This window comes from Mirounga leonina, unplaced genomic scaffold (genome assembly GCF_011800145.1).
Source record: "Mirounga leonina isolate KUSES-001 unplaced genomic scaffold, KU_Mleo_1.0 Mir_150, whole genome shotgun sequence".
Taxonomy (NCBI): Eukaryota; Metazoa; Chordata; class Mammalia; order Carnivora; family Phocidae; genus Mirounga; species Mirounga leonina.
This window is the reverse complement of record NW_023270374.1, coordinates 25784612-25801812: the sequence shown is the minus strand read 5'-3', so window position 1 is coordinate 25801812 and position 17201 is coordinate 25784612. Positions and strand designations below refer to the sequence as shown.

At 49.7% G+C, this 17201-nt stretch overlaps 1 long non-coding RNA gene across 1 annotated transcript; it reads right to left on the bottom strand.

The window, feature by feature from the left end:
- Window positions 1-15554: 15554 nt before the first annotated feature.
- On the bottom strand, window positions 15555-17201 carry LOC118011388. Its single transcript, XR_004679459.1, has 3 exons — window positions 16935-17201; window positions 16294-16483; window positions 15555-16181 (listed from the first exon to the last, which is right to left on the bottom strand). It is a non-coding gene; the product is annotated as an uncharacterized LOC118011388 (long non-coding RNA).

Here is a 17201-nt window from a genome sequence, read left to right as displayed (position 1 = left end):
CTTCTTCCCCTAAACGAGGATAACATTCTGTGTGGCAGATGTTACAAGTTACTAGCTCCAGACCTACTTGCTCTACTACCTTACTAAGAGAACCACAACTGTTGCATGGTGGGAAGGAAAGGTACCACCAAAAAACCCACTCTTCAGCTTTTCTTTGCAGCTTGTGGTCGCCATGTGACCAGGTTCTGGACAAACGGCAGAAGCTATGGGGGTATTTCAAAGATGAGATGCCTGCAAGTACAACAAGGAGGGTGAACGCCATACCCTGAGGGTGATGGAGTGGGAAAATCAAAGGTGTCTTAGCCTCTGGCAGCTTCATGGAGCCATCACACCAGCTTGGGGCTGCCATATCTGAACTTCTGGTTGGAAAGAGTTGGGGTTTTAATGCCTCTAGGAGCACAGAAGATGAGGTTCGAGACCCTGTGAGAGGCTGGAGCTAGAGCTAGGCTGCCTCCATAAAGAAGAAGTTGGAAATGAGCTATTTCTTCTTTGAATGAAAACTGGATAAAAACTGCCCAATAACCCTGGATGGCAGTGTAGAAGTGAGTCTCCTATCCTGGGCCATGGAAGGAAAAAAGTCATCCAAGATAAACTGAAATTAAAATAAACTCAATAGATGGGTTTGACATAGCTGTTGCCTAGAAGATCTAGATATTCCAAGGCTATCACCTGGAATATAACACGCAGAGAGACAAAGATGTGAAATATAAAACAAAAGTTAAGATGGAGGATGAAATGAGATGATCCATCATACATCTAATAGGAATTCCAATAAAAGACAATAAAGAAAGCATGGGAGGGGCACCTGGGTGGCTTAGACGGTTAAGGATCTGCCTTCGGCTCAGGTCATGATCCCAGGGTCCTGGGATAGAGCCCCACTTCAGGCTCCCTGCTCAGTGGAGAGCCTGCTTTTCTCTCTCCCTCTACCTGCTGCTCTGCCTACTTGTGCTCTCTATCTCTCTGTCAAATAAATAAATAAAATCTTAAAAAAAATAAATAAAAGGAAAGCATGAGAAAGGCAATATATGAAAGTCTAAGAATTTTCCAGAACTGAAGAAAGATCTGAGTCCTCATAGAGTTCAAAGTGGGATAAATACAAACAAATCCACACTTTTGCAGTGAACAACAATAAGAATAAAAACAAAGTCTTTAAAGTTGCGGGGGCGGGGGGGCGGAAATTCCGTTCAAAAAAACAATTAGACAAATAAGCAGACTTCCAATTGGCAACAATAGGAGCCAGAAAAAAAGTGGAATAATATCTCTAAACACAGTGAAACAATACTTGTCAGCCTAGAATTCTTTACTTAACTAAACTGTCATTACAGAGTGAGACCAAAGTAAAGATCCTTCCAGACACCAAGATTACTAGGGCTCAGGGGTGCCTGGCTGGGTCAGTCAGAAGAATGTGTGAATCTTGATCTCTCAAGTGACCTCTCACATCGGGGTCAAGGGTTTGAGCCCCACGTTGCATGTAGAGATTACTAAAAAAATAAACTTAAAAAAAAGATTCATAGAGTTTACTACTCACAGGCTGTCACTGAAAGAACTATTAAAGAGTGCAAATCAACAAGAAAAAAAATGAACTCACAAGGGAGAAATGGAATGCAAGGTGCAGTGGTCATCAAAGCTTTTGGTAAAAAAGGTAAAAAACTAATACTAAGGAGGAACCTAGCTGACTCAGGCAGAAGAGCATCCGACTTTTGATCTTGGTGTCTTGAGTTCAAGCCGCACGTTGGGTGTAGAGATTACTTAAAAAAAATACTGAAAAAGTCAGGTTTTATAAATAACATGGAACTAAAATCCTAAACAACAATAACAAAAGAGTTGGCAAAAAGGCATTGAGAAGGAAGGCAATGCATTTTGAGATTTTCTTTTTAACAACTTTAGATTTTGTTAGCATCCATGTAGTTAAATACAAGTAGGAAATTCAAGTGCAGCTTCTATGATGTTTAGATTGATCAAAATTAAAGATGGCCACAAATCCTTTGTCACTCGTCCCATCATACCCCTTGGATCTGTTTTTTTTTTTTATCTGAAAGAATGAAATGATGCTGTGTAATATTGAAGGCTGGGCTTTAAGATGCCTACAGCTTATGACTCCAGCTATTGGAACGCTCCTTCTTGAAATCCAGTCGCCACACTATGCAGAGGTTCAAGCAGCCATGTGGAAAGGCTGAAGAGGAGAACCAAGGTCCCCAACCAACAGCTCCAACTAAGCTCCCAGCTAGCGGCCAGCACGAATTGCCAGTTGTATTAGGAAGGCTTTTTTTAGACCCTTTTGCTCTCTCAATGCCCCAGTCACATGAAGTAGAATTGATAAAAAAATTTTTGTTTTAAGCCATTCAGGTGGAATGGTTTGTCATGCTGCAAAAAATACCTGAAACAAAATAAAAATAATATTTTTACCTTCCAAACAAATAGATGAAATTAGCTAAAGAAAACCTGATCAGTCCAATAGCACCTGGATGGCTCAGGAAGCTAGCTGTTGGAAGAACATGCTACTCTTGATCTCAGGGTGGTAAGTTCAACCCCACTTTGGGTGTAGAGATTACTAAAAAAAAGAAAAGAAAACTTGATCAATCCAAAAGGAAGCTCTAAAGAAGAAAAATTAATAAGCAAAGAAGAGAAGCTTCTCACAGCCCCATGTTACCTCTCACAAATGGCCTTTCTGGAAAAGCAATGAAGCTTTGGGTTTTACTCTGATTCGAGCAGGACCTTGACCCTCCTGGTCTTCAGAGAGGCAAGGCCTGGCCATGGAGATGGCATGTGAGCAGTGACAATGTTTGTGTCCTTTCTTTGCTACTTTCTGGCCTCCCAGCTGCTGGCAATAGCTCTGACTGAGCCACAAAACCCCTTTGGTCTAATTAAAAAATAAAATCAAAGAAAGAAAGGAAACTTTTTATCACACTATTCTAATGGTGGAAAATAGTTTCAGGCATAAAAAAAAGCATTCAGCAGGCTACTTCCCAGGTGTCAAAAATTAACAGCCACTACATTTTATTCTGAGGAATTAATGGAAAATTTTACATGGTGGCGTAAAATGTAGGGAACAAGATGAAGGACACTATTCTTCATTGAAAGCTCACTCCCTCACTTGCAGCAAAGACACAGGGTTGGCCACCTGCTCTGAGCGGGAGCTGTAGGCTCACAGAAGACCAAGTGGGTTATGCAGGGCCTGAAGGGGCAGATGGGGGAAATCAGGTACTTAGTAGCTTCATGGCCTTAGCCAAGTGACCTCTCACATCCCTAGTCTCTACCTCTGTAAAATGGCGCACCCCTCCCAACTTGTCCCATCTTCCCTGGCTCGAGGGGCCTCCCAGGTGCACTCCCAGGGACATGGGCCCAAGCTCTTCCTGTTTTCACAAGAGTTCATTCTAAAGCGCAGCAGTGAGCTAACCCTCCACGGAGGTGGGGAGGACCGGGTTTATATCACTCATTCTACAGCAAACTGAACATCCCGTTTGGAGCAAGCACCAGTCACTGTCTGGGGAGTGGGATGAAGGTGGCAGGGGGAGTACGGGGAGGTGGTTGGTTGTTGTTGTTGTTTTTAATGTAATTTAAGTGGGAAAAAGAGCCCATAATTGACTGCTATATAATGTCCATCCTTTTTTTTTTTTTTAAAGATTTTATTTATTTATTTGACAGAGAGAGAGACACAGCGAGAGAGGGAACACAAGCAGGGCGAGTGGGAGAGGGAGAAGCAGGCTTCCCGCTGAGCAGAGAGCCCGACGTGGGGCTCGATCCCAGGACCCTGGGATCATGACCTGAGCCGAAGGCAGACGCTTAACGACTGAGCCACCCAGGCGCCCCCCGACCTTGTTTTTTATTTGAAATATTTCTGAATCCAAATCTGTGGCCTCTTGAATATCTCCTCTCACGTCCCATTCCCCCACTCAGGGAACTCAACATTGGCCACAGCTGCTCCCCAGCCCCTGCCCCCAAATCCCAGTCTGGGTGCCGTGCTGGCCTCTCCTCCGATTCCAACATCCAACACCCCTGATCCTACCTCTGGAACCTCCTTCAGGTCTGTCCCCTGTTCTCCACATCTGCTGCCCCTACCCCAGTAGAGGGCCCACCATCACTCACCTCCCCTCTGGTCTTTGCACAACTGAAGTGAGCTTTCCAAACACAATGTGCAATCTGGTCCCTCCCACTGCTCCAAGCCTTCAGGGGCTCCACGGGTTTCAGGACAACATCCACACTCCTCACCTGGCATCAACACCCTCCCGGACCTTTCCAATCTCATCACTCATCACTCCCTACTTGGGAGCTTAGAGCTACACAAGAGCCCTGCATCTCCCAGCTAGTGCCTGCCACCGTGCCTTTGCCCATGCTGTGCCCTCTCCCTGGCATGCCCTTCCCTCTCTCCCTTTCTCTACCTTGTGTCCGCATCCCCAACACCCACACCCACTACATCTCCAGATCCTTTGTATATCCCCTCTGTAACACCTTCGAGCCTGGTCCGACCAATCAGCAACTCTGTTCAAAAACATGTGTGCTGGGAACACGGCACTGAGTCAGACTGCGATCCTGCCCTCAGCACCCGATCTGGTGAAAAAGACACAGATACAGATGATTAAATCCTGTTTTGATGACACGGGGATGAAGGACACTTACCGGCTTGCGTTCCAGAAGAAACCCTACCATAGCCAGAGAGGCTGAAGAAGTCTTCCTGGAGAGACAGGCCTAGAAGGGGAGAAGGTACTCAGCAGCAGGGAAGGAAGAGTCAGCAGGACAGAGAGCACAGCATTCGCAAAGGCCGGGGGTGCCCCTTCCAACAGGGGCCCAGCCTAGCCTCAAGAAGTCTCCTCCCGGTGGCTCGTAGGCTGGGAGCATTTCCAGTTCTTAGAGCACTGCCCAGAGGAAATCTCTCCATGAAGACGAAGATTTATTTATTTGGTGGTAAAGTGAAAGCCAGGCTGGAGTTGGGCAGGAAAAGGACAGAAAGGATAATAAAGAGGCAGGGAGAGGACAGGCCCCTCCAGCCCTGGGGTCCCTGAGCCAGCAGCTGCCCTCAACTCAATGCTCCTCCAAAAAGGTGCCTCCCACAAGCACACAGTGAGCGCCTGCTGTTTCCCACTTTGTGCCGGATGCTGTGGCAAAGACGACAAAAGCCTTGCTGGCGCCAGAGACAGACGCACCCTAGACAGGGACAGGCCAGAGGGGCTGGTGCTGCGGTGGTAGGAACCCTGGGGGCCAGGAGAGCCCAGAGGAAGGCCCTGACCCAGCCTGGTTGGTGTGGGGGGCAGGGAAAGGGGGCAGGCAGAGACAGCCTCCAGGGGAAGTGGGCCAGGAAGAGGAAAGTGTGTAAAGATGCTCCCCAGCCATGCCTTGCTCCCCTGGGTGGGTACAGGTCTGCAGTCCTCAGGGGCCCCATCATAGGACAACCTCTGTGGCTCTGCCCCTTCCATCCCTCAGCTCCCACCCCGGCAGCCCACCTCAGACCTCCTGCTGCCTCTGAGTCCTTGTCCTCGCAGACAGCTCTGGCCAGCCTCCTCCTCTGTGCAGCCCCTCCCTGGCCACCCACATCTGGTCCAGGGCGGAGAGGCCAGGTGACTGCATAAGCAGAGCCCCCCAGGTGGCAGAGATGCTCATCTGCCCTTCGGGTGGTCCCCATCTCTGCAAATGCTCCCTTTGGAGGTCCCCCATCCTCCCCCATAGGGAGGAGACAATCACCCCCCACCCCCACCTCTGGGGCTGACAACTGGCAGTCCAGTACCTCTCTCCTCTGTCTCTCATGGTTTTCTGCTTCTGGAGACAGGACAAGGGGATAGGGGCTGGCGGTGGGGCTGGGGGTTACAGTTGGAATAACAGAAATTGCTGGACTGTCTTTTATAAGCCCTGAGGGTGTTTCTGGCCCGAATTCTAACTGAGCTCTTTAGAATGTGGGATACCTGGGGTACCTGGCTGCTTCAGTCAGTGGAGCATGGGTTGTGAGTTCAAGCCCCACGTTGGGAGTAGAACCCTGGAAAGATGTTCCCCAGCCATGCCTTGCACCCCTGGGTGGGTACAGGTCTGCAGTCCTCGGGGGCCCCATCATGGGACAACCTCTGTGGGATTTAAAAAAAAAAGAATGTGGGGTACTTGATGCTTTTGCCTATAGCTTTGGCCTTGGTCATCGTTGCTGGGGCAACAGGAAATTGTTCCATGCGTCCTCTGGTATGTGTGCGAAATGTATAAACTCCAGAAGAGCAGGGACACCATCTGCCTTATTCACTGTTATATCCCCAGTGACTCACGCAGTACCTGACATAGTAGGTGCTCAGGAAACATTCATGGGGGAAAAGGGAGGGACAGAGGGAAAGAAAAGAAGAAAGAAGTAACTTTGAAAGAGTCTTCCAGAATCCCAGAAAGCAAACCCTCTCTTCTTCAGCCGGGTAGAGAAGATGCACTTTTGGGGGGCTGTTACTGTTCATTTTTAAAACTTCCATCAAGTGACTCCAAAATTCAATTCCCTCTTGAATGTTTTTCTTTTTTCATTTTCATCATCCCCCCTCTTTTTAACACTCACTGTTGAGTTTCCCGTTTGGCGCGGTTGATTGACTTGTGGCTCTGGGGACTTAGCAACAGTCATTTCAGACACTTAGAGCTCCAATCACGCCGCCGCCACGCCAGCCCCCCTTTAGCGCCAGAGAAACCGTCTCCTATCAGAGCCGATTATATCTTTACAGCCCAGACCGCCACGCTCTAAAACATGGGCTGTAAAAATTCTCCGTAACTAATGTATGTCCAATGAAAATATAAAAATGCCTATTTAACGGGAGAAGGGCTGATTGGAAAGATCCACGTGTTGGTGACGTTCCGTGGCTGACATCATACAGGGCCCGGGGCCTGGAAAAGGCTGGGAGCTCCACCGCCCAAGAAGCCAGACTGTCCATTCCCTCAGGCCTCACGGTGGCTCCGCGGTCCTCCTGCCGCAGGGAGTGGCAGCCTGGGGAGGCAGGCAGAGGGAGGCACGGCAAGAGAGCACCTCGCGTGCCAGGCACTGTGCAAGGTACAGTCCCATGGAATCCGGAGAACGACTTCACGAGGTGAGATTTATTTTCACCCTTTTTGCAGAAGGGGCTTCCTGTGGGATCTCAAAGGATGAAGAGGAGTTAGCTGGGGGAAGAGGGCAGTCCTAGAAAGGAATTACATGAAGAGGGAACAGCATGTGCACAGGCAGGAGGCAATAAATAGAATAAAAGCAGTTTGGTATTGCTGAAGCAGGAAGAGAGGAAGGATGAGGCTGGAAGAGCAAGCAGGAGTCAAGTCACACAGAGTTCAGTGCACTTTGCCGAGTGGGGAAGGGACGGGGAGGCGCTAGCCAGGAGCTGAAGCCTGGAGGGATGTGTCATGGAGACAAAGTGAGCAGGAATGGGTGACTGATTGGATGCCCAGGGAGGCTGAGGGGAGGAGCGGACCCAAGGATGGCACCCAGATTCCAGTCTCCAGGGCTGATGGTGGGGCTGCCTCTGACTCGGGGCTGCACGGGAGGCACAGGTCAGTGGAAAGATGCTGCACTTGCACCATGGACCTCTGGGTTCATAGTGCTTACAAGGCGTGAGCCCAGGAGGAGAGGGTCTGCCTCAGAAGTGGCCTGGCCCAACTCAGAGGCACAGCTGCCAGTTGTCAGTTTGGTCCTTAAAGCCACGGAGCACAGGGGCTCACCTAGGACAGTGTGGGTGGGAGGCTGCAAATGGGCAGCCACAGGCTTCATCTGTCCCGCACACAAGTTCAGTTTGGCCTGCACGGTATTTTAAAAAGCTTTGGAGCCAACGTTTAAAAATTATGCTCACTCGGGGCACCTGGGTGGCTCAGTTGGTTAAGCGACTGCCTTCAGCTCAGGTCACGATCCTGGAGTCCCTGGATCGAGTCCCGCATTGGGCTCCCTGCTCGGCAGGGAGTCTGCTTCTCCCTCTGACCCTCCCCCCTCTCATGTGCTTTCTCTCTCTCAAATAAATAAATAAAATCTTAAAAAAAAAAAAAATTATGCTCACTTAGGACGCCTGGGTGGCTCAGTTGGTTAAGCGTCTGCCTTCGGCTCAGGTCATGATCCCAGGGTCCTCGGATCGAGTCCCGCATCGGGCTCCCTGCTCGGTGGGAGGCCTAATCTACTGAGCTACCAGGCACCCCAGGGTTGCTGTTTATCAAGCAAAACAGGAAAGTATATATCTTTGTAGATGCCAAGACTATTTCTTTGCGTTTAATATGCAAAACAAGTCTGTGTCAAAAGCTTAGCCCAGGTCGGGCCTCTCCTCTCATTCACAAGACCTACTGGCAGTCCCTGATCTAGAGAGACATAGCAGACAGAGAAAAAGAGAGAGACATCAGACATGCAGGTGACACAGGATGTGCCAGGGGAGAGACTTTTAAGGAGAGAGTGATCGGCATCATTTAAGTTGGAGCTGAGTCAGCTAAGGCACGAGGCATCTGTGACAGGCAAGTGCATATAAGGCCACACGTGCATCCACACACAAAGGACACACATAGACACACGTGTGCGTACATACGTGCAGGCACATGGACACATGCACTGAGGCACAAAGACGCGTGTGTCCGCACAAAGGCACGCAGGCACCTGTGTGTTCACAGAGCCTCCCGAATCTGTGCACCCTCCCAGGGATCCGTGCTCACACCTAATGAAGCCCTGCCAGTTCCAAACCAGCAACTCATAACTAAATAAATATGATAAACACTTCCCCTCCAGATGGCTCTGCATGCACACCCACTCCTCCCGCTCAGAGGGATGGCACATTCTATGCCAATAAATCCTTCTGTTTGAAAACATTTGCCTTCTTAATTGGCCCGTTTACGGGTAAAATACGTTTCTGGGTAGTGCTTTGCCAGAATGGGACGCTGAGATGCCCACTCGCCCTGGGCTCAGCCCAGAATCAGGACTTAGGGCTGCTGGTGCCAGAGAGGTCCCGCTTCACCCATCCACGGAGACAAGACCCAAAGGGGAAGGGTCTCAGGACTGCCAGGGAGGCTCCCTCAGTGGTTTTTTCCTCCCTGTGCCTCAGTTTTTTTTCTCTGGGTACACACTTCTTGAGCTTAGCACATGCAGCGCTATCTAAGGTCTTTGCAGGAATCCTGCTTCACACTTCCCTTTCTTGGGCAGCAGAAGTGAGGTGTAATAACTATGCTAAACGCCCTAGTGGGTTGAATGGCAGCCCCCCAAAAGATCTGTCCACATCCAAATCCCTGGAACCTTTGAATGGGACCTTATTTCGAAAAAAAGATCTTTGCAGGTGTAATTAAATTAAGAATCTAACATGATATCATTCTGGATTACCCAGGTGGGCCCTAAATCCAATGACAAGTGCCCTTATAAGAAACAGGAGAAGACACACACAGAGGAGGAGGTAATATGAAGGCAGAGCAGAAATTGGAGGCTACATACCACGGAATGCCAAGGCTTGCTGGCAAACTAGGCCAAGAAGCACTCTCCCCAAGAGGCCCTGCTGACATCTTGAGTTCGGACTTCCGGTCTGAACTGTGAAAAAAATAAATTCTTATTGTCTGAAGTCACTCAATTCGTGGTGATTGCTGCATCAGCCCCAGAAAATTAATATGCCCCCTCTTTTATGTGGGGTATGACAACACAGAGCTGCAACTCAAATTTTCATTTGCTCTTTACTCTGACACTTCAGAGTTTCCAAAGGAGACTCACAGTAGAGATGGGGAAACTGAGGCCCAGAAAGGGACCGGGTGTCATGTGGCGGCAAAGCAAGGACCAGAACCCAGGATGCTGCCCCTCCTCGTGTGGCAGCCCCAGTCGTTTCTTCATCAGGAGCCGAGTGGGCAGATGCACAATGGAGGACAGCCCTGAGGTGAGGTTTACCCTCAGTACGTCCCATTCTGGGACCCACTGAGGAAGGACAGGGAAGAGAGCCCCTGAAGGGTCCCGTTTTCCTCTGCTCTAAGATGAGCCCAGATGAGTAAATCATGAAAATCCCTCATAGCCACTTCCCACCGAGCACTCGAGATGTTCCAAGTGTCTTGGCCACCTCTCCTTCCACGTGCCCACCCCCACCTGGGGAGATGGGTGAGGACATCTGTTCCCCCCTTGCTCAGGTGGGGGAGTGAGACCACACACCGGGTCACACGGCTCGTCACCAGTAGAGCTGGGATTTGAATTCAGGTCTGTCTGCTTCAAATGCCACTTGGCCATGTCACTTCACAGGGAAGAGAGCAAGGGCACCTTCCAGGGGCTGGGGAGCGACCAGGCCACCAGAAGCAGAGGGAGGCCCTGAGTCCTCTTTCCTCTCTCACCCATAACGAGCTGGTATATGGCTCAGTGGCCCCAATGTGTCCAGGTCACCCACTGTGTGACCTTAGCCAAGCCACTTCCCGCTCGGAGCCTCCCTTTCCTGTCTGTAAAATGGGGTGCATGATAACAGCTACTCCTAAGGGCTTTTGTGAGGACTGATGGAAGGAAAACCCAAAAAGCCCTTATTAGCATGCTGAGCTTCCAGTAAGTGCTTAATAACTGCTGGCTGGCATTATAGTCAGCTTAGAGGCCAGTAAGAGAGAATATATAGCCTCTGGCCACGGAAAGTCACTTGATGACTAAAGTGAGGCCAAGATGTCAGGCTATGGCCCTGCCTCTGTGCTCACCACTAGGGACACATACCCTCTGCTTGTGACTCAGCCCAACTGCCCTTCTGAGAGTTTGAGAGGTGCCCGAGAGAAATGTGCATGGCCAGGGAAGGGGAGAAAGCAGAGAAGGGGATGCTGGTAGGGCAGGCTGCCCCAACCAACACCAAGCCCACCTTTCCTGGAGGTCTGCAGTAGGAGCTCAGAATAGGCAGCCGCAGTAACATCCTCTCCCCTCTTTTTTTTTTTTTTTAAGATTTTATTCATTTATTTGAGAGAGAATGAGATAGAGAGAGCATGAGAGGGGGGAGGGTCAGCGGGAGAAGCAGACTCCCTGCCGAACAGGGAGCCCGATGCGGGACTCGATCCCAGGACTCCAGGATCATGACCTGAGCCGAAGGCAGTCGCTTAACCAACTGAGCCACCCAGGCGCCCATCCTCTCCCCTCTTTACGGGAACATCATCTGGATTTATAACCAGTGTGACAGCTGAGGGTTCAGTCTGGCTAATGGGAACAGAAACTAGATCATTAACATTAGCCAAGAGGGGCTGGCTAAAATTCAATGTAGGAAGAAAAAAGGTGGCAATATTGTCACCAAACCAGGTCCATTGAAGTCTCCCTGTTGTGCGGAGACAATCAATGATCATGTGGGGTCCCATGCAGACCAAACATCTACTCTTTTTTTTTAAGTTCTCTCTACACCCAGTGTGGGGCTTGAACTTACAACCCCAAGATCAAGAGTCACACACTGCACAGACTGAGCCAGCCAGGTGCCCCTAAACTTTTTTTTTTTAAGAATTTATTTATTTAGGGCGCCTGGGTGGCTCAGTTGGTTAAGCGACTGCCTTCGGCTCAGGTCATGATCCTGGAGTCCCAGGATCGAGTCCCGGGATCTAGTCCCGCATCGGGCTCCCTGCTCGGCAGGGAGTCTGCTTCTCCCTCTGACCCTCCTCCCTCTCATGCTCTCTGTCTCTCATTCTCTCTCTCTCAAATAAATAAATAAAATCTTAAAAAAAAAAAAAAAAGAGGGGCTTCCCCTCTTTCCTATAAAAAAAAGCATTTATTTATTTGAGAGAGAGAGAACACGAATTGTGGGCAGAGGCAGAGGCAGAGGGAGAAGCGGACTCCCCACTGAACAGGGAGCCCGATGCAGGGCTTGATCCTAGGACCCTGAGATCATGACCTGAGCCCAAGGGAGACGCTTAAATAACTGAACCACCCAGGCGCCCCCAAAACTATTTATTTTATCATGTAATGAGCTTCCCTATAAGATCTCATTTGACTAAATGATTGTTACTAAAAAAAATTGAAAACCCCTATCCTGGTCCAACTATCCTTTTCATCAATTAATTCATTTATTCAACCACCAAGTACTGAGCCTACCACGTGCAGGCACACAGTGGTGCTGAGCACAGGACTACAACAGCTGTTGCCCTCCTGGAACTTCAGGTGTGGAGGGAGAGACGGACACTGTACCAGTAAATGTAAAGTCTCTCCAGTGATCAGAGTGAGGCAGGGCAGCGATGAGGATATATAACTGAGGAGCCACGCGTGCAGGAAGCCAGCCAGGCAGAAGGGCTTTGTGCTTGCTCCTAAAGACAACAGGCAAGCAGCGGAGTGAGAATGTCTAACCTAGATATTAAAAGGTCCCCCTGTCTGCTGAGTGGAGAATTGTTTGTACGGAGTCAGGGAGACAGCAGGGAGGCCGATGAGGAGGTTGTGACAAGTGAGTGTTGTTGATGGCCTGGATCAGCGATACAGCAAGCTTCATGGGTGTGTGACCTGTGACTCAGAAGGGCCCCACTTGGTTTAATACCCTGTTGTCACTGTCTTGAAATTCTTAATAATTTTTTAACAAGGGGCCCTGCATTTTCATTTTGCACTGGCCCCCACAAATTACATAGCAGGCCCTGACCAGAACAGAGACAGGATTTTCCTTAAACACTCCAAGTCATAAACAGATCTTTTCCCACTGGAAGCAGCTTGTAACAGTTCCCAAGAGCCAATTGTTCAATTTTGAGGAATTATGTTGTCTTATTGGTATCTGAAATTGGCCATGCTGTATTTACACCATGGAAATCAGCAAATGTCAGGGTCTTTTTTTTCTAAAGATGGTTCTTCGTCTGTCTTTCCCAGAGTGGGTCCACTGCCCGCTTTGGCAGTTAAAAATATAGTTTCTAGGCACCCCTCCCCAGACTTGCTGGGTCACCTGCTGGGTGATTCTGGGAGCCCCATGAGCCTGGAGGGCCAGGGCAGGAAGGCCCTACACAGTGGGCCCTCAAGCTTCACAAAAGGAAAAACCGGTTTGGGGGGATTAGAAGAGGAAACTGGCAGAGGTGTGGGGGTGGCGGGTCGCAAAGAGAGCAGAAGGACAGCCTTTGGGGATCTGTACCCTTGGGGGCCCAGCTCCAGGTCAACAACTGAAGTCCCCAGACTGGGACCCACCCTCACCTTTCCATGTGGGATGCAAACCCAAGGGGGAGATATCACCCACAGTGCTGCCCTCCTTTGTCAGAGTTTGGGGGAAGAGACCTCCCCAGAGGATGAGGGAGGAGCGCACACCCCCAGCACCTCTCCCTTCCGCAGCCCCAAGCAAATAAGGTGCTCAGGAAATAAGGACATTATTACCATTGTTGTCCTAATGGCCCCACCTCAAGCCTGGCTTCTCCCTTCCTCCTGCACCTCTCCTCTCACCCCCCAGGCCCCGGAAGGAGCTGGGACACACCACCCATCCCTCTCCCATCTAGTCAGATGGCCTCCTGCAGCCTCTCATCGAAGGACCCCCTCAAGGCAGGGCGGGGAGGGGATACTAAGCACACACATTCCGCGTCCCCGCCCGGGCTCCCGTTTCCTCTCACCTCTCGCTCCAGGGGTGCAGACCACCCGGGAAGAGCCTATCCGCCCCGGGCGGTTCGAGCGAAGCGCGGGGTCTCACTCCCTGGGAGATGGCGCCACCTATAGGCTCTCAGGAGCGTTGCGGCGTCTGCCCCTCAAATCCGGGAAGAGCGGGCAGAGAGGGTCCCATACTCTTTAGGGGCTTGAGGTGCGCTCCATCACGGGACAACAGCATCACATTGCCTCCCATTGTCCCCGCACCTGGAAGGAGCCCTGGCAGCGTTCCCCAAAATGTTCTGCAGAACCCACACCCTGGTCAAGAAGTTTGGAAAATGTCCCTTGGGGATTCCACAAGCACATTTGCCCCTGATGTCTAACTTAACTCTTCAGTTCCCTCAATGAGCATTGAGGCCATGGGAAAGTTATTCTTTCTAGGCCTTGGTTTCCTCATCTGCAGAATGGAGATGAGGGTGTTGAACTAGAAGAGATGATCTCAAAGGCTAGCTGGGATTCACAGACTTTAATGAGAAAGAGAATCCCGTGGAAGCATGTTTAAAATGCAAGTTCCAGGGCCCCATCTCCCAAGCAATTCTGATTGATGCAGGAATCTGCATGTTGAATCAGTCCCCAGGAAATTCTGATGCAGATGTTCTGCCAACCGCAGGATGAGAACAGGCCTTCAAGGAGGCTGGAAAAGCAGGCAGGGGCCTGCCAGATCCTGCTGGGAGGGTGGAAGCTGTGATTCTGTTTAGAGGGCAGTAGAAGCCACTGAGCTTTTATTTTTTATCTTTTTTTTTTTTAAAGATTTTTTATTTGGGGTGCCTGGATGGCTCAGTGGGTTAAGCATCTGCCCTCAGTCCAGGTCATGATCCCAGGGTCCTGGGATCGAGCCCCACATTGGGCTCCCTGCTCAATGAGGAGCCTTCTACTCCCTCTCCTTCTGTTGCTCCCCCTGCTTGTGCTCTCTTAGTCTGGGTCTCTCATAAATAAATAAATAAATAAATATCTTACTTATTTTGAGAGCACAAGAGAGTACGAGTGGGGCAGGGAGTAGCAAAAGGAAAGGGAGAAGACTCTCTGCTGAGCAGGGATCCTGATGCGGGGCTCGATCCCAGGACTCTGGGATCATGACCTGAGTTGAAGGCAGATGCTTAACCGACTGAGCCACCCAGGCACCCCAAAGCCACTGAGCTTTTAAATGAGAGTGACAGCTCTTTAGAAAGATTACTCTAGCTCTGGCTACTATGAAGGATTGGGGCAGAGAGACCATGGAAGTTACTGCTGAAGTTGCTCAGTTGAGATTTAATGGTGTCCTGGACCAGGTGGTGGCAATGGATGGGAAGGAGAGGGGACAGATTTCAAAGGTAAATCCTTTAACTCCTTTGAAATATAGGAAGACAACACTGAAATTTCTGATTATCTTTATTTCTCATCCCAGCCTTTTAAAACCTCAAGGGGTTGTATATGTACTACATATACAATATATTAGTACAGTACATATATTAGTACATATAATTTATTCATGTATATATTTGTATTATATATAATATATAGAGAAAAGGAAAGATGATAGAGATAGATAGATAGATAGACAGACAGACAGAGATAGATATAACATATACTCAAAAGAATTCTCTGGATGGGGTGGGGTTTGGAGACAAGATGAGTGAATTCAATTCCTGGCACATAGTAAATACTCTGTTAGCTATCATGGCCAATTATATCTTCCAGAGAAAGGCCCAATGATACCTTCTGTCCTCCATGGTCTTTTAGAACTAGCCATGCCCTCATCAAGAAGTGGAATGTAGGAGCGCCCGGCTAGCTCAGTTGGAAGAGCCTGTGACTCTTGATCCCCAGGCTGTGCGTTTGAGCCTCATGTGGGGTGTAGAGATTACTTAAATAAATAAAACTTTAAAAAAAAGAGAGGGGGGGGGCACCTGGGTGGCTCGGTCATTAAGCATCTGCCTTCGGCTCAGGTCATGATCCTAGGGTCCTGGGATCAAGCCCCACATCAGGCTCCCTGCTTGGCGGGAAGCCTGTTTCTCCCTTCCCCCCACCTCCACCCCCACCCCACCCCCCCGCTTGTGTTCCCTCTCTTGCTGTCTCTCTCTCTGTCAAAATAAATAAATAAAATCTTTAAAAAATAATAAAAAAATAAAAATTAAAAATTAAAAAAGAGAGAGAGATGGAGTCTGATTCCCCTCCCCTTGAACCTGGGTGGGTCTATAACTCACTCATAACCAGTAAAATGCATTGAAGTGGCTCTGCATGACTTCTAAAGCAAGGTCATAAAAGTAATGCACCTTCCTCACCCTGGCTGGGGCAATCCCTTTTAGAGCCCTAAGCTTGGACTACATTGAGGCTCCCATGCTGTGAGGAAGCCCAAGCCACAAGGAGAGGGCACGTGCTCCTGCTGACAGTCCCAGTGGAAGTCCCAGCCAATAACTAGCATCAACTACCACAAATACTGAAGAACTGAAGAGGCCCCTGGATGATTCCAGCCGTTGAAGTAATCACCAGCCTTCAGGTCTTTGCAGGTGAGGCCCCAGTTATCAGGGAACAGAGACAAGTGGTTCCCACTGGGCCCTTTCCAAATTTCTGACCACAGAATCTGTGAGCATAATGAAATAGTTGCTTTTCACAACTAAGTTTCAGGGTGGTTTATTGTGTAACAATAGATAAGCAGAACTGCCATCCTTACGTACCGTGGTATCTTTGTCCACACTTTCTGTGAGGGAACCGCTTGTCCCCCACATAGCTACCCAAGCTGAGGAGGGAGAGAAGGAAACAGAGGTAGTATCAGTGAGATGGTCTGGGGGGGCGGGGAATAGGTAGGGCCTCAGGGTGGGGAGGGCAAACCCGCCCCAGAGGGGTCCCACCTTCCAAAGCCCCTTGGGGAAGGAGCCTGACTCCACTGCATGGTTCTGACACCACTGCTCCAGTCCAGTCACATTGGATGATTCTAGATCCTGTTGCCTGTGGTCTTTTTGCTCTTAGCAGGAAGATTCCTAAGAGAGTTGGCCTCCTCTTTGGACCGGAGCATTTGGTCACATTCAGAGTTGGTACCTTCTGAGGGAGACAGGGAAGAGACTCTGTGAGCCTGCCCCTCCCCCACCACTGTGGCAAAGAAGGGCTGGGGGGGGCGAAGGTGGGGGTTGGATTCTTGTGGCTTTACTGCTCCCCAGCTCTGTGACCTTGAGCAAGTCACTTTATCCCACTGAGCCTGGGTTTTCTTAGCTGTAAAATAGGGCAATGTGTGGTCCTACCCTGAAATAGTTCTTGGGTGGATAAAGTAAGATGAAGGAGATAAGTGCTTGTTAGTAAATACCTCAATACTTGCCATTCTTTTCGGCTATTGTTCTTACTGAAAACCAACAAGTCCAGGCAAGTAACATTAGTGGGCAAGAGAACATATTTCTGCTCTAAACAGGGGGACCTTTCCCCTCCGTTTCAGCCCGGGAGTTGCCCTGTGGGAATGTGGGCCCAGTTTAGCTAGAGCCTCACGGGAAGTCCAGCTCACGATCGGTGCAGTCTCGGCTGTGGAACCCAAAGGTCTGTGCTTCTATCCCAGCTCCACCTGACTCCTCTGTTGTCTGACCAAGGCCAGGAGGCAGCTTAGCATGGAGGAAGGAAGCTGTTTCTGCAGCACCCGGTACCTGGGGCAGACAGGAAGAGACCTAGATAGGGAGATAGGGGAGTTGAGTTCATGTCTTAGCTCTGCCAGTATTTGCTATGGGACTTGAAGTACCTTGGTGCCTTTGTTTCCCCATCTGTAATTCATTTCATA